Here is an 18,754-nt window from a genome sequence, read left to right on the forward strand (position 1 = left end):
GATTTAAGGGGAAGAAGCACAGGAGGCAATTGATGTAAATTTATGAGCTCGTGCATGTAAACATACCCCCAAATACATGCACAGGTGTGCATTTAGAATGACTCAGATTGTGTCCCTAGGAACAAGAGAATTTAATGAGTGCATTTGAAAGATAGACATGTTCTGAGGCTGAGATCACGTGGTCTCAAAACAATCAGTTAAAAGGAGAAAAAAAATGTGTCAATCAGCCAGGTGTTGTTTGACCACTGCAGAACCACTAGTGAGACTATGTTTTGTTACCGACTTCATGTAACTTTGCGATAATTTAATTATCGACCAGGAATTTCTTGAGACCTCACTACATGGCAACAGAATAGAAAAGATACTTGAACTTTTTACAGACACGACCTAAGAAAGGGGCCAGTAATCTTCAACCCCTCCCTAACATTCCTGTGTTAAGTTGTATTTGGATGGTGGTAGGAGAGAGGGAGGCATGAAGGTTATATAGTATTTTCCAAAGCAGCTATTTTCAAAGGCAGGTCCTTTAAATAATAAAAAGTCTACCTCTCCATCCTCACCCTTGGACCCAGAGCCATTCTCAGAAATGTGTAAGTTAGGGAGCGAGGAGAGGAGTAAAGAAGGATCTCTGCCCTCTTCTTAAAAAAACCCTCATCCTTGACCTTGGGAGCCATTCATAGAGATTGAGTGATTGGTATTACAGTGATGAAAAGTTTTGAGTTAATTGGGTTCATGGGACCACAGATGTGAATCTGAATTCTAAGTAGGTAGAAAATATATGTAGCAGTTGAACTTTGTTGCTTGCTATTTCTTCTCCACCACCATTATCGCATTGCCTTGAGCAATAGCTTTTCCTCTTTTTAGCTTTCATTTTTGATTATATATGGAGACATCAATATGGAATAGGATGTGAAGTTGATCAAGAAGTTAGGGGTTCTTGAACGAAAGATACTTTAGTTAACTCCAGATTCTTCAAGGACTGATCATCTAGCTCATGAATTATTAGGACCATGACTTTAACTCCTTTCACCTCTTGACCACTTGATTAACATGCTACTTCATGGTGTCAAGCATGGTGCAAATACTATTAAGAGTCAAGAAACTCACTTCTCATCTTGATTATGCCAGTAACTACCTATGTGATGACTTGTGGCAAATCACTTGACTTTGTTGGGAAATGATTATCTCACCCTTTAAAAAAAACAGTAATTGGGCTAGAATGAGCTTTAGCCTTCTGTGATTCAATGAGATTTTTTTTCTGAATACTATCTTGGTATATAGCAGTACTTGAGGAACTATGGGATTTTTCTTCACATTAATTCTTTCATCATTTTCATTTTTAGCTATTTGCTTATAGCTGTGGTATGGAGTAGGAAGGTAAGATTATTGAGAAAAGTGAGGTGGTTAGTGTACCCAAGGGTTTCCTTTCTCCTGTTTGTATAGATTGGCTTGCACATAGCCACCCCATTAGATCACAAGCTCCTTGGGTGCAGGGACTGCTTTTTGTCTTTTTTTGTATCCCCAGAGCCTGGCACATAGGAGGCACTAAATAAATACTTGCTTACTTACTGACTTACTGACTTTTCTTTCTGATGTTAGCCCCAACATAACCTCTTTCCATATAAAAGAGTGAGAAAACAAGGCAGCACTGAAGAAGGTAAGCCAGCATCAACCACAATGACAGGAGATCATGGAGAGTGGGCTTTCTCTGAGCATCATAACTTAAAAGTTTTTTAGACACTACCAATGAACAGAATGAAACAAATGATCACGGGCTCTTTGCAATGCTTCTTAACCTACTTTTTGATATGCCTTTTTATCTCTACTACTAATTTATTGCTTTGACCATTAAAGTTGATTTTAGTTCTTCCTCCTGGACCCCATTGTAGCCCAGCTCTCTCACCTATTTAATTGCATAGCTATGACTCTTTCAGACTCTGTTTTGCCTGAACACTTTACTACAAACATGTCCTAGTCTTGCTGTCTTGGTATGCCAAGATATTTCAACTGGAATACTGGAGGACAAAATATGATTGTTCACATACCATTCTATAGGAGTATAATGTTTGTGTAGGTCTATCATATTGTAGCTAAAGTCTCAAACTGGCTAAATGCAATCACTTTTCCATCTAATCTTGACAGAAAAAAAGTTTAAAAACTGAAATAACAGAAATAATGTCTCTAATATTGATATTAATCAGATAATCTTAACATTAACTATGTAACTATGTTGATGTTAGTCAATCATGTGCCAAAATGTCAAAATGATTGTATATAACAGATAACATTGGCTGAATGGCTTAGCCAAATAATGTCAATATTATGTAATTGGCATTAGGCTGAAAAGTAAGAAACACTCCCAATCCACAGACATGTAACACATCATGGGTGTATTGTAGCAATCCCATCTGGAACACACACATGAAAGAGGCTTCTCACCATAACAGAGAAATGAAAAGATGATAGACATGGAAGGAAAGCCAGGCCTGCCTTGGAGGAAAATATACACACAAGAAAAGACTTGGAAGATAGCACACATACAACAGAAGGCATGTCCATCCTAAAGAGACAATAGTGAAGGCAAATTTTAGGCAGGTTGAAACATGAGAAAGCATGAATGCCCAGGAATGCTGTAGAAGAAGGGAAAACACCAACAGCAACAACAACAACAACAAACAACACAACCAAAGCAGTGCACATAGGTCACAGTGTCCCCAGCAGATACCCTTCTTGAGTTATTTGATTTAGGATCCTAGGGAATAGAAACACAGCTGCACAGTCTATCGTTAAGTACTAGATTTAGTGTAACATACAAACTTACACACACACACACACACACACACAAGCAGGATACAAGGATACATGTGCTAATCCACTTTGCAAGCCATCCAAAATCTTAGCTGTTTGCCCTGGTCTCCGAGAAGTGCAGTAGCACCTAGGAAACCAGTGCGGAGCAGAAATGCAGGCTAATTCTGAGTAGCTGCAGTGGTTAGGGGTAGCATTGTTTTATGCACAGAAGACAAGTGTCAACAGATCAGAGGAACATTTTGAATATACCAATCATGGGTAAAGTTGAATACTATGCTCATAGGAGTTGGTAGAATTCCTTTAGTGTCAAGGACAACACTTCGGGATTCATCAACCCTTCTAGCTCTCTCTGTGGGTCCCTACTCCTTCCTCTATAGAAAGGGGTGTAATCTGGCTAGGTGACATCATTCCACCAGAAAAAGCAGTAATTCTTCTCTAAAAATCTACAAGTGCCAAGTAAGTTTTCCCAGGCATCTGATAACAGATCTCTTTCACACTAGCAAGTCATTTTGTACTATCAGTGGTAAACTCACTGCAAACAGTGGGATAGAACAGGGAGGTCTGGTCTGTGGTCAGATTATTTAAGAAGAAAGGGAAAGGAGAGAAGAAGCATTTATATGTCACTGACTACATGCCAGGTACGTTACAAATATCTCATTTGATCCTGTAAAGTAGGTTCTGTTATTATCTCCATTTTATAGCTGAGGAAACCGAGGCAAACAGAAGTTTTAAATGACTTGCCCAGGATTGCACAACTAATAAATGTCAGGCCAGATCTGAACTTAGGTCTTCCTAACTCCAGGCCTGGTGCTCTGTCCACTGTGTCACCCTGCTGCCTTAATTAGTTCGAGCTGTGTTGTTATGCTAGACTAATTGAGGAAAGAGAGGCTCATGTCTTCATTTTTTAGGAGCCACACCAGAGAGGACTAAAGTCAAATTTAGGGCTTCGGTCATAAATACATTCCTGTTTACCCTCACCATCATCTGTCTCCCTCTAACCCTAGTCATCCCATGAACCAATTGTCAACTCATAATTCTAAGTATATAAATCTATAAGAAAGCAATCTTATTGATTTCAGAAGGCTATACACGGAGAGATAGAGAAGAATATTTAAATGATTTATTATTGTGTGAATTCATTTTTATTTTAAACTGGCTTAAGGAAAAATTCATAATGTCTGTTTAATATAGGTGTAATATGGGGCACATTTACATTTCGTTCCTGACTTTTGTAATTTTTTTTTTTGGGAGAGCAGAATATAAAGGGAATGGGAGGTTTAGTACGCTTGCCTAATTGTAGCTTCCCCTACATGATTAGGGCTTTCATGTTAGTAAAAGCTGTATCTCCATTTTAAAACTATGCTCCTTCCACCCCCTTAGCCAGTCTGTCATCAAATCTTGGTCATGCTCCCACCACGGTATTTTCTCCTATCTAATACCTCCTCTCTATTCCTGTAGCCATGTCCCTAGGATAGTTTAACCACCAATAAGCCTGAATTAGATGCTGAATTAGAAGACACTGCTTATTTATGTTTTGAAAAAGCTCTCTTCTTTTCAAATGGTGTTTAAAATGTCCTGAAAAGAAAAAAATTTCCCCTTTAAGAAGGAAATATTTTTGCCAGAGGTCTTTGGCTAAGCCAGGCTATAGCATACAAGGATTTGTTAAGGGACAATCTTAGGTCATTCTATTAAAAATAACTTAAACACAAAAAGAAATGAAAATTAGCTGGAGGGAATCATTATATATAAATATATATATTATATATATACATATATATGTGTGTGTGTACATATATGTATATATATGTGATATTCATATAGAGAAAAGAGAAGACAGAGACAGAGACAAAGAGAGAAAAGAGAGAGGGAGAGAGAGAGAGAGAGAGAGAGAGAGAGAGAGAGAGAGAGAGAGAGAGAGAGAGAGAGAGAGAGAGAGAGAGAGAGAGAGAGGGAGGGAGGGAGGGAGAAACAGAGAGAGAACTAACTGTTCTTTAGAAAACTTTTTGTAATTGGGAGATTCCAAGAAGGCTTATACAACTTCTTGTGAATTTGTAGAGTGTATGTAGTTTTTATTCTCCTTTTCAGGTTTTCAGCTTTGAGAGAGAAAAAAGAGAAAGCTGCTACAAGAACTAAAATCCAAATACAAGGAACACCCAAGTTCTCAGAATCTTATTAACATTAAAAAAGCAATAGACTTGGGGAAATAATTTATCACACAAAAAAAGTATGTGAGAAGTTATCTGGAGTTGCCTAGAAATAGTTCTTTAGAAGAGTTTGTACTTCCTCCCCACTCACAAACCCCAGAGACCTGGATTTGAGTTCTGGCTCTGCTGGAACCAGTTGGTTACTTTGGGCAAGTCACTTAAACCTAAATTTCCTGCTCCATAAAATGAAGCTACATAATTACTTGCATTACTTACCTCATAGCACTATGGAGAGAAAGTACTTTGAAAACTGTTAAATACTATATAGATGAGAGCTATTATTTTATTACAGAGAGACCAATTAGTTAATTAGGGGAGAGCTAAGCACTGGCTAGAGGCCCTGAAGGAAGTTGGCAACAGAAAGAGAATTTCAAAAAGGCAAGATGCTGAGGGATTGGAATTGTCAGATGGCTGGCAGGTATAAACAGGGTCCAGGGTTTTCGAACATTGGTAACTGAGAGAAGTAAAAGAGAAAGCCAAGATTTAGTTATATAACAATTGAACAAGGCAAGTCTAATAGGAAAAAAAAAGTCCCTAAATCCACCTCATTTGTATTTCTTTGAAAGCTTCTTCTTTGTAAAGAGGGAACAGTTAAATCTTTTTGAATTATTTTATTGATATCTTTTGTTTTTACATACTTCATCTTCCAACATGACCTTTCCTCCTTCTCCAACCAGAGGGAAAAATAATTTGGCGAAACTAACCAATGCATTAACCAAGTCCAGCAGTACATACAAAGTTCCACACACATAGTCTCTACCTCCATAAGATGGACAGGATAGGCATTCTTATATCTTTTTTAGGCGCAAAACTTAATCATTATATTTATGTAGCACTGGCCTTCAATTTTTTGTTATTCTTTTCATTTACATTGTTGGAGTCATTGGAAATATTATTTTTGTGTTTCTGCTTACTTCACTTTACATCAACCATGTCAATTACTCTGCAAGGGACTATGGATAACACAAGAAAAATTTAAGTTTATATGTCTTCCCATGCTTCTCTATGGTCATATTCATTATTTCTTAAGTCATGGAAAATTCCATTTTATTCAAATATCATAACCTATTTAGCCATTCTCCAGTCAATTGTAACCTACTTTGGTTCCTGTTCTTTGCTACTAGAAAAGATGAACAATTAAATCTTAAGAGTTATTTTAATAAGAAGTTGAATTTGTGTAGAAAAACAATACTAGTAATTAAATACAACAAAAAATGACAAAACAATACTGATTGTAATGAGTTATATAATAGAGAAAGCATTCAACCAGTTAGGCAGGATGATAATAATAATGGTGGTGGTAATAGCTAGATTTTATATAGGACTTCAAGCTTCACAAAACACTTTACATATGTTAACTTATGTGATCCTCACCACAACCCTGTGAAGTGGGTGCTATAATTATTTCCATTTTACAAATAAAGAAAGGGGAGATATGGAGTTCAAATGATTCAAATAATCTTTATCCTTACTCATTCTCAGCATGACTTTGAACAATACAAATTTTTACTTTGACCCTCGGTTTCTTCTATAAAATTAAGGGGTTGGATTAGATGTTTCTAAAGTTCTTTTTGGTTCTATGACACCATTTACTAAATGCTTTAAGATTCAATCATGCCTAAAGAAAGCCTAGCAAGTTGGTTCTATATTATCCTAACTGAAGGTGTCTGTATTCACTTTCTAGAAGATACTAGAGTTGAATACTGGGCAATATTTACTGGCTTTGTAAACACAAACTAAGTGGTAATGAACATCATAAGCCTCCCCCTAATCTCGCATCCTTTAGCTCCCTTCAACATTCATTTGAAAAGCATTTATTAGATGCCTGCAATATGTAAAGTACCATGTAAGAATGGGAAGACAAAAATAAAACAATTTCTGTTCTTGAGGACTTTACAAAGTCATTTGGGGGTGGGGATAGTGAACCCCAATAACAACTGAAAGAAATTAGAAAAGACCTCACATCAAAGGTGTCACCTGAGCTTATTTTTGAAGGGAGTTATGGATTTCTAGAGATGGAATTGAGGATGAAGACCATATTAGGCAAAGGCATGTAGCCTAGAGATTAATGTTGCATGAGAATAAATGTTAGATTCAGATTGAAAGCAGCCCTCTTTTTTTTTTTGTAGAGAGGTGGAAGGGAAGAGATTTTTGCATTGATTTTTTGGAAGAGGGGCAACATTCATGAAGCCTCTCTTTCTCATTACTCTTTCATTCATGATAGTACTTGAAAGCTTTACAAAGGGCTTTTTCTCTTTTGCATCTATCAATAAATCTGTGAAGTAGGTAAGGGAGTTATCGTGATCCCAATGTATGACATTTTGGTATACGCTGAGAGGAGTACTTGGCTCAATCCTAGGAGAATTGGCCTTGAGTCTTGGCTCTGCCATTGTAAACAAGGTGCTGTGGGGGCTCACCAATCACCATGGATCCATTGCGTCAGAGTCATCTTTAAATAGGGGAGGCATGAATTGATGGATGAATGAATGAAGTATTTATTAAGTACTCCCAAGAGGAAAACACTTTGCTAAGCATTGGAGATAAAAATAGAAAAGCACTATGTTCATGTAAGTTCTCATTTATGACCTTGGAATTCAGTTTTCCTAAAATATCTGCATATTTGATCACAGGACGAGATATTTTGAGCTAGAAAGGACTTTACACACCATCTACCAACCCCAGCATTAAATAGATAAAGAAATTAAGCCTAGTGGGGAAAATTATTTGCCCAGAGTCTCACAGCTTGAAAAAACGAGGAAAGATTTGAATCTTAGTTCACTAACCCCCAATCCAGTATTTGAAAGGTCCTTTCCACTGTATCATGCCATGAGGTTGATTTATTATGAAAAACATAGAAAGAAAAATGCCACAATCTTCATAAAGCAAATGCGTCCTTGGCAAAAGAGAGTGAGGTTAAAACAGCATCCTCACAGGGAGTATCCTCATTATCAATATTTCTCTTTTGCCTGTTGGTATGTGCAGGGCCATTTTTAGGTAATACAATGGCTATGAATTTTCCTAACTGCCTTTGCTAACTTCAGACTCCATGAGAAAGACTCAGATCATTGGTGCAAACAAAGAACCTTCCACTGCCTTATCTCATTTCATACAAGGCGTTCCAACACCTAGACTTTGAACACTAGGCCTTCTATTGGCATCTGTTTTTGTCATGCAGCTCGGAACCCCCTCATGCACTTGTGAAAATGCAGGCACCATTTTATCTTCAATTTGACAGGAGGAAAAAGACACATATCTGGATTTCTTCAAGCAAACAGTGAGGAGTGGAAAAGCTGACTCACTCAAATGGTCAAATCAAGGAGGTTGTGTTAAATCCATTTCCTCCTGGGAACTCCAGAGGGGAATACCAATGAATATGTGCATTTCCAGATGAGAGGAGACTCCTCACTTTAGGTTTATGCATGCTTTATCTAGTTGGGTGGAACTTCAGAATAAGGCAATGATTTCCAGTTCATAGGCTCACAGAATCATAGACTAAGAGTTGGGAGGGATCTTAGAGATTGTTAAATCCATTTCCCTCATGTTACAGATGAGGAAACTGAAGCCCAGAGAAGATAAGTGACTTACCCAAGGTTATGCAGAGAAGAAATAACAGAGCTAAGATTCAAACCCACATACTCTGATTCCAAATCCTGTCTTCTTCCCACTTTTAAAGAAAGAACCACTTTGACGTGGACCTTCAGACAATACAGGCTACATCAAGCTAAGCTGACCAGAAATCAGATCGAAATTAGATCCCCTAACTGAAGAAGTCATTTCCATTTTGCAACATCATTCCCAGAATGCCAAAAATGAGCTCCCATCACTATCTTTAGGGAACTGTATCTATTAGGGAATATTTTGGCAATGTGGTATTGTTTTTTGAGAATATGCCTCTTCTACAATCAATCAATAGCTTTTGGAGCAAGATTCCCAAATAATTCTCTAGGCAGTTTGTTACAGGAGCCTAACAAATTTGAATCTATTATAGGTAAAGATTTTTTTCATGAAATTTTGCCCAGCTTCTATAACCAAGATATATAATAATGAGAGCTGACATTTAAAGTTTGAAAAGTACTTTATGCACATTATGATATTTGAATACCACAACAACCCTAAGAATTAGTTACTATCATTATCTCCATTTTATGGATGAGGAAAATGGAGCTCAGAGTCATTCAGCAACTTGTGCAGGGTCACAGAGCCAACAAGTTTCTGAGGCAAGATTTGAACCCAGACTACAGCTCCAGCATTCCATCCATTACATCATGGTTATATCTAGTTTCTCTGAAGGACTTGAACACTTAAGAGTCTACATGATACAATTTGGTATTTTAATTACATGTTGTCTTGCTGGGTTCACAGCTATTTTATGTGGGTACTCTTCCCAACCAGAAATTTTAAATCTCTTTAAGTACAATCCTGAGTTGTTTAGTGGTACAAAAGCACATGCTGTTTAATACCAATATCTCCTCCTTTTCTACAGATACACCCTAGCATTTAAAGCCTTTCACAATCTGCCTTCTACTACTCTTCCTAGTCTCATTTCACACAATTCTCCTTCCCACACTTTCCACTCCAGTCAAATTGGCCTTTCAGCTGTTATCTTTACCCAGCAATCCATTTCTCCCTATGTGCTTTTGCACAAGTTGCCCCTTGTATCTGGGATGCTTTCTCTCTTTACCTCCACTTTGTAGATATCCTAGCTTCCTTCAAAGGACAGCTCAGATGACACCTCTAACACAGAGCTTTTCCAGACTTCCCTTCCCCCGGTTACTAATAGTTTTTCCCTCTCTTGAAATAATTTTGTATATACTTTCTAATTACATGCACATATGTATACAATATACTCTATATATCTATTTATATAGAGATGTATCTCTTGAAAGAGAGGGAGAGAGACAGAGAGAGAGATTTCTATTAGTAGGAACTATCTGTGGTTTTGGTTTTGTCACTGAATACTCAGCACCTAGAATAGCTTCTAGAGCATAATAGTCACTTAATAAAAGTTTACTTAGTTGAGTACACTATGGCTGTGAATCATGGAGCACAATGATCTCAGAAGCATCAAAATGGCAAGATCCAAAGAACAATGGAAAGGACACATGGTGAGTATAAGTAGTCCATTGCCACCAATGACTGTGAGAAATGCCATTAAAAGTCATCTTGCAGGATATATAGATCAGAAGGTTGCCCCTCCATGTTGTACAGCTAAACACCAAACACTAAACAGAATGGGAGGAAAACCTCCAACACATTAGATAGATACTGCTATTTTGTTTGTTGACTTAAGAGGGAAAAAACAACAACATTTAACTCTAGAGAATAAAACAGAGCCTAAAAATTCCTCCATGTACATTTTAATTAAATCACATAAGATTCTATCCAGCTGGAGCCATGGAGAGAACTTTACTAAATGCTGTTGTTGTTGGTCCTCTGTTCTCAAAGAGGACCAGTGACATCAGGAGGGTGATATTTTGACTTGCTCTTGAATTGGATTTAAGTGAGGCAGAGCTGTACAAAGTTATCAGCCTCACTTTCTCCTCCAGAGACATTGGAGTGCGGGGAAGACAAAGTCAAGCTAATGATGGCCCAGGATGCAGCAGGTGACCTTAACCTTTCTAAATTAAAGTCTTTGCCAGGTCTCAGTTTGTCTAGGCAATGCCCATTCAATGACTAAGGGCTGGGTAAGAATTGAGACAAAAGATGGGTTGGGGCTATCATTGGCCATTCAGTAAAAGCCAGTGTCATTTGGATTTAAAGACTAGTCAAGTAGCTCCATTTGAAACACAATGGGCTTTTTAAAAGTCTGTTTGGTCAGAGCTATATTTCAAAAAATCATAAGTGAAAACTGCATAGGACAAAAAGTAAATTGTTTTGCTTTTTAAAAAACAAACAAATAATAAAGAAAGCTAACTAAATAGAAGATTTTAAAAATCTAGTTACCAAATCCCCAGATAACCTAAAAATATTAGCACTCACATGTAAAGATATAGTGCCGAAGTAGAGGAAAGGGCTACATGTGATGAGGGAAGAAGAAGAAAAAAAGAAGAGAAGAAGGAGAAGGAGAAGGAGAAGAAGAAGAAGAAGAAGAAGAAGAAGAAGAAGAAGAAGAAGAAGAAGAAGAAGAAGAAGAAGAAGAAGAAGAAGAAGAAGAGAAGGAGAAGGAGAAGAAGAAGAAGGAGAAGGAGAAGGAGAAGAAAAATTCCCTAATGTCTACTTGAATCAACAGATTGGATACTCAGAGGGCAGCTACTCCTACTCTCAGGTTCTAGAGATAATGCTCAGAGACTGTTTCACCTACTGTAGGTCCTGAGTGCCAAATGTAGTAGTCACCATTGACAGTTATCTGATAACTCAGTTGGGGAACTTCTTTATACTTATAGATGTCCAAAAATAAAATGAGCTGTCACTGGAAATAGTAACTTTCCCATCACTGGAGATCTTTAAGCAAGGGATGGATGACCATTTGTAAGGGATGTTGATCAGCATGGGTTATAGCTCAGGTATAGCTTGCTGATGGACTCCAAGGTCCCTTCCAAATCAGATTCTCTGACTAGGTGATTTTTCAGCTCACTTCCAGTTGTATGTGGGATAAATCAGTTCACTATAATTTTGGGGCCTGTGGAAAACCAACAAGAAAATGAATTGAAAGCTCATTTAAGTTCAGGTGTGTTATTGACTGGAACTAACCTGTTGAAGTTTGGGGTTGAAGATTGGTCCACAAGGCAAGACGTTATTTATCTAATGGTCCTCCTAGATCAGGCTAGCTCAATAAAGCAAGCTAAGAGAATTCCTTGGATATGAAGCCATTACACAGAGGGGCCACACAATTAGTGGCCAATAGAGGGATCTAAATTTATACTCCTCATATGTTCTGAATTTGAAGCAATTTAGTGTAATATGTCTATCAAGAAGAAGAGTTTTGATTTTTTTTTTTTAATTTATGAGACCTCTATGACCTTTCAGAGCTCTCCAAAGCCTTTGGTAAACAACTGAGTGTTTTGTGTAATTTCCTCAGTTGGTGTCCATTTGGAACAGAGTTGAGCTATTTTCCCAGAAGCTACAAAACAGTCATTGAACATTATTTAAACACCGAAGGACAGGTAGTCTCTTCAATTTGAATCTTTTTATATCTATATTTTCATTTGAAACTTGGCTTGTGTTTGGGTACAGTCAGTATATTTTTTTTGGTTGTTTTTACCAGGTCTGGGCTAATAGGTCTGGAACAGATGACCTACTCATTGCCTTTGACCATATATTGTTTTCAAGTAACTGTGTCAGAGTCAACTTCATGTATTACATTTCAATAGCTTATAAAGACATTTGATCTTAATTGAATCTTTTAAAACTGGGGCAGATAACCTAGATAACTAGTTCTCATTTGTTTTCTTGTGTTCTATGATAGTTGATAAATTGTATTTTCTGAACATTATACATTATTCGGTCTCCACAGTTGTGTAATTGAGTGATGTGTCAGGTTCAGGTGCCATATTTTATAAAGGCCATTAACAAGTCGGGGGTAATCAGGTTAGCGAAGAGCTTAGAATTCACACCACGTGAAGATCAATGAAAGGATTGGTGATATTAAGCTTAGACAAAAGGACTCTCAGGGGAAGATGATAGCTGTCTTCAGGTAGCTGGAGCCTTGTTTCCTAGAACAGGAATTACATTTGTATCCCATGGGCCCAGAACCAACAGCAATGAAGAGAAGTTGAAAAACTTCCTAAGGATAGGAATTATGCAAAATAGAATGTGCCAACTAGCGAATCAGTTGGTTCTTCCTCACTAGAAATCTTCAAATCTGTGCTAGCTATGTGACTCTGGGCAAGTAACTTAACCCCATTGCCTAACCAAAAAAAAAAAAGAAAAAAGAAAAAATCTTCAGGTCTGATTTTGTTAGATGTGCTGAAGAAGGTATTCTTTTCCCAAATATACATTGAATGAGTTGCCCACTGAGGTTCCTCCCAGCTTTGACAGTCTGTGAATTATTCAAACTGGAAGATGATGAAAGCTGGTGTCCAAGGCTAGGTCTTCATGATGTCATGTCAAAATGATCCATTAATTCACTTAATATAGAGCAAAAAAAAAATTAGTCAGAGGTAGGTTTACAGTCTTTATTGTATTTATTCATTCTACCCATGAACAATTAATAACTTTCCAATTATTTAGTTCTGTTTTTATTTTTAGAAAAAGTAATTTAAGGCTATATTCATATAATTTTCATGTATACCTTAGTAGATATACTCCCATCTATTTCTTTTGTTTTAATTTTTGGTGAGGCAATCAGGTTAAGTGACTTGCCCAGGGTCACATAGCTAGGACGTGTCAAGTGTATTTCAAACATTTTACTTTATTGGTGTTACACAAAAATGCTGATAATTTGTGGAGATTTATTTTATCTCCTAAAAATTTGCTAAAGTTATTGTTTCAATTAATTTTCGCTTCACACTTTAAGGTTCTTTAAGTGCACCATCATATTATCTACAAAATGATAACTTTATTCCATCTTTATGATTATTCTCTAGATTTCTTTTTTTTTTTGTCTTATTGTTACAGCCTGCATTCTAATACTATGTAAAATAGAAATGGTGGCAGAGGATCTTCTTATGTCTCTCATATTTTATTGGAAAAGATTCTAGTTTATTTACATTATGTATAATGATAGCTCTTAGTTTTAAATATATGCTATTTATCATTTTAAAGGGAGGTCAATTTATTCCCATATTCTCTGTTTGTTTATTTGTTTTTAGAAGAAATATGTTCCATTTTGTCAAAAGCTTTTTCTGCATCTTCTGGTATACTTTTGATTTTTATTATTAATATACTTAAATAAGTTTATGATTTTCTCAACATGAGATGGATCATGCATTCCTGGAATAAATCAAATATGGTCATAGTTACAATATTTGTGATACATTGTTTTAGCCTTTTTGATAATATTTTATTTAAAATTTTACATTAACATTCACTAACTATACTTTTCTGTTTCTGTTTCAACTCTCCCTGATTTCTATATCTAGAACATAACTATGTAGCAGAAGGAATTTGGTTGAATCCATTCTTTTTCTATTTTTCCCAAACAACTATTTTTTAAATGTTTGATAGATTTCACTTTTTAATCCATCTGATCCTGGAGTTTTTTCTATGGAAGTCCATTTAAGCTTTGATCAATTTAGTCTTCTGAAATTCTCTATTTCTTGTTTTGTTAATCTGTATATTATGTATATGTATTTTTCATAAATATTCACTTATTTCATTTAAATTGTTAATTTTATTGGTATATAGTTGAGCAAATTAGTTTCTCATATCCTTTATTTTTCCTTTATTCATTGTGAATTCTTCCTCATTTTTATATTGATAGTTTGGGTTTTTTCTTTCTTCTTTTCTTTTTTAGGCAGTTGGGGTTAAGTGACTTGCCCAGGGTCACACAGCTAGTAAGTGTCAAGTGTTTGGTCTGAGGCCAGATTTGAACTCAGGTACTCCTGACTTCAGGGCCCGTGCTCTATCCACTGTGCCACCTAGCTGCCCCTGGGTTTTTTCTTTCTTCTTTGTCATATTAGCTAATGTTTTATCTATTTTATTTTAATAGTCTTTTTATATAAATTCAATAGTTTTTGTTTTCAATTTGGTTGATTTCTTATTTTTTTTCAGGATCTCTATTTTGATGTTTAATTAGGATTTGTAATTTGTTGTTATTCTAGTGTTTTTAGTTATATTCCTAATTAACTGATCCTTTCCCTCCCTCTCTCTCTCTCTCTCTCTCTCTCTCTCTCTCTCTCTCTCTCCCCTCTCTCTCCCTCTCTCTCTCTCTCTCTCTTTCTCTCTCTCTCTCATTAACAAATGTGTTTGAAAATAAGAAATTTCTCCTAAGACCTCCTTTGGCTGACTTACTAAATCTTTGATTTGTTCTTTAAGCCCCTCAATTTTGTTGGGATTAAGTTATTTAGTTTCCAACTTATTTTTAATACTCTTAAGTGACCCTTTATTTAATGTCATTTGTACTGCACTATGGAACAGCAAGGTGGTACAGTTGATAGAGTGCCAGGCCTGGAGTCAGGAAAACCTGAGTTCAAATCCTCCTCAGATACTTACTAGCTGTGTGGTCCTGAGCAAGTCACTTACCCTCTGCCTTAATCCACCAGAGAAGGAAACAGCAAATCACTCCAGTATTCAGTGTCAAGTGTGTCAAGAAAACTCCAAATGAGGTCACAAATAGTAGGACAAGACTAAAATAACTAAACAACAACAAAAACAACATTGCATTACAGTAAATAAAGAATATGTATAATATTTCTGCCTTTCTTCATTTGTAAGGTTTTTTTTGTCATAGAATATGATCAGTTTTTGCAAGGTAGCTCTCACAGTTGAGAAATATGCATTTTCCTTTCTATTTCCACTTAAAATCCTCAAGATGTATATCATATTTAATTTTTCTAAAATTCTATTCAGGTTGTTAACTTTTTTCTTGTTTATTTTTTTTAAAATTTATCTAAGGCAAATGGGTTAAATTGAGCTCCCACACTATTATAGTTTTATTATTTATTTCTCCTTGCAATTAATTTAGTTTTTCTTTCAGGCATATTCCATGGGAGGCATATATGTTAAGTATTGAAATAAATTCATTTTTATGTTATCTTTCAGTAAAATACAGTTTCCATCTTTATTTCTTTAATTAAATCTACTTTTGCTATTGCCTAGCATGAAATCATAATTGTTAACCGTGTGTGTGTGTGTGTGTGTGTGTGTGTGTGTGTGTGTGTTTGTGTGTGCATATGTGTGTACAGCTAAGGTATAATAGATTTTACTCCATTCCTTTATTTTAAGTCTGTGTGGGTCTTTATGTTTCAAGTGTTTCTTTTTTTTTTTGTAAATAAAATATTGTTACATTTTGTTTCCTCATCCATTCTGATAAATGCTTCTGCTTCGTGTGTGAGTACATATCATTCACATCTATGGTTATTTATTTCACTACATCCTACTCTCATGCTTTTTCTTCTGTGTTCTCCTCTGTCCCTGTTTATTATAATTTGTTACCTTTTCTTTTTTCTCTTTTAATTTTCTCTTCACTATGCACTTTCTAATTTGTATTGCTTATGACTAATCCTTCCCTGATTATGCCATCCCTTTTATGTTCTTCTTTCCTTTCTTCCTATTTGTACTTTGTTGAATTGAATGTATTCCTACTCCAAAGTCTCAGTGTGTGTGTATGTATCTGTGTGTTCTGCCTTCCTTTCACCAATTTTGATGAAAGTGAAGTTTAAGTGATACTTCTCTCCCACCCCTCCTCCTTTCATGTTTGTATATACCTTTGCACTTTCCATCTTCCATGCCTGGAATATACTCTCTCCTTACCTCTATCTCATATAGTCCCTCTCTTCCTTTAAGATACAGCTTGAGCATCATCTTCTTCATGAAACATTTCACTAGTTCTCTCACTCCTATAATACCTGTGATATCATGTTTAACTGCTTTGCAATATTTGTATTTATTAACTCTATTTATGTTGTATATGTTTTATATGTAATTATCTTTTCCATTAGAATGTAAATTTATTACAAATAGATTGTGTTTCATTTTTGTACTTATATTCTCAAGGTCCAGCGCACTGCCTGGCATATAGTAAGTGCTTAACAATGTTTACTATTGATTGATAAAACAATTAATAGATTTATTGAGGTTTGTTTTTTCCTCTTAAACTGGCTGCTATGACTTCCTATAATCAAAAAAAAATACTTATTCCAGAAAAAATAAATTAACTAGTCAAGAACCTAGCTACGAAGGTTGTCTTATTGAGGCCCTTGAGGATTCATGGGAGAAAAATAACCATTTGATGGGTTTTTACAAGATAAATGAATATATTGAATTTATATTCAACACAGGAAATAGAAATGTTCTGATCTACAACATTGTGCTCCTGAGATACAGAGAAGAGACAAGCATAGACTTCAAATTTCATTTTCTATAGATCTATATTTTCTGTAGATCTATAACTGGTAAATACTTTTTCCATCTCACTGGTAACTATGATTGCAGTGGTCTTCATCTCTGTTGTAAGGCCTATTCCATCCATCTGTCCAGCATTTAGCTCATTCATGGCTACTCCTTTAAGTTAACCATAAATATTGGCTTAGTGTAGGAGTAAATGTTTTGCTTGAACAGTAAAAAGACATTCCTCTTAAAATTTGGATGCAGAATGATAATTCCATCACAGAACACGGATAAATAACTGTATATCAATGTGGTACAGGGATGTGCTAGTAAATGTTTAACAACTGGCTGTCCAAGAAAAATGTAGGCATGACATATATTTATTAATTTAACCTGTATTATTAACACTGTATCACTTTTTAAAGTATAGATTCAACAAAACAATAAATTAAGTCCTGGTTTGTAATGTTTGTCAATTTTCAAGGTGTTAAAATTCTTACCTGAAGATTTAACAACTAGCTCTTGTGAGCCAGTTCACATTCCTGCTTTAGTGGGTCCCAGATCTCTTTCATGTGGGTTCCCTATACCAGTACAGATCATGCCTTTTTATGTATGTTTATCATATATTATTGATGTCCATATCTTTCTGTTACTTTCCAAGTTGCAGGACTGCTTTTGATTCTTTTAATGTTTCTTAGTTATCGGTGCTGCACTTAGATGTCCAACTTTTCCCTTACTTTAGTTACATGACCTACCCAGTTCCTCTTCTGGTTACCCATCACCAAGTTATATGCTGACTTGGTTTGAAAGTTCTTCACAGAATTTTCTTCCCCCTTCATCGTCTTCAACAGATATCGGTAAATAAATTATAATTCATTTCTGTTTACTCATCCTTATCATAAGTATGGCAAGTCAAAATGATTGTGTCTCATGAAATGACGTTTCTTTTTGCATTGGGGAACATTAATCCCACTTCAATAATTACTTCATTTGTTCCATTGAGGAGAACCTGTGAGCTCCTTCTAGTTAGCTTTCCTGGTTTTATCAATATCAAGAATGTCAAGATGACTGGGGTTTTGTTCCTCCACCCCTACCCCATAGTGAAGTAACTTGTCAGTCAGTGGGCAAAGGTAACATATTAAAAGTATTAACTTGTTTGTAGATGTTTATGTTTGTAGGCAATCTAAGATTGTCAAGAATCCAGCCCTCTTTTCCATTCTTCTGCTGTTGATACTGCAAAAAAAAAAAATGAAAGGTGGTCATGCAGGATTAAGAGTCACAAAAACAAAACAAAACAAAACAACTACCCATATCATGGATTGCCTTGGCTAAAAATTCAGTCTTGATGCCAATCTTTTGGTTATGAACCTGTCCATATTCATTGATGTTGGTCCTTAAATGCTAGTCATATTCAAAGCTTTTCCAGTTTGGGAGAATCTCTCTGGGCCTGATCTCCTCTGGCCCAGACTTCAAGAATTGAGGGTCACCTCCAAGTCACAATGAGAAATATACATGATGAGTATTACATTTGTAGGGGGGAAAATAATCTACCCATGTAAAAAATAAAGAGGAGCAGGTAACATGATATATAATTTTTATCTGGTTCACACTTTTTTCAATTCAGTCCTTCATGTAATCCAGATCTCTCATTTCTAATGAAAGATTAAAAAGGATGACATTTTGGGCTCCTGAGGCTCATTGATATCCTGATCATGAGTCACACTGAATCAACTCTTCTCTCTGGTCCTCCATTCCTCTTGCATAAAGTATTTTTTCCACTCTTGAAGTAAAGGAAACAGAGACCACCACCTTTTCAA

This window comes from Phascolarctos cinereus, unplaced genomic scaffold (genome assembly GCF_003287225.1).
Source record: "Phascolarctos cinereus isolate Bilbo 61053 unplaced genomic scaffold, phaCin_HiC Scaffold_7;HRSCAF=346, whole genome shotgun sequence".
Taxonomy (NCBI): domain Eukaryota; kingdom Metazoa; phylum Chordata; class Mammalia; order Diprotodontia; family Phascolarctidae; genus Phascolarctos; species Phascolarctos cinereus.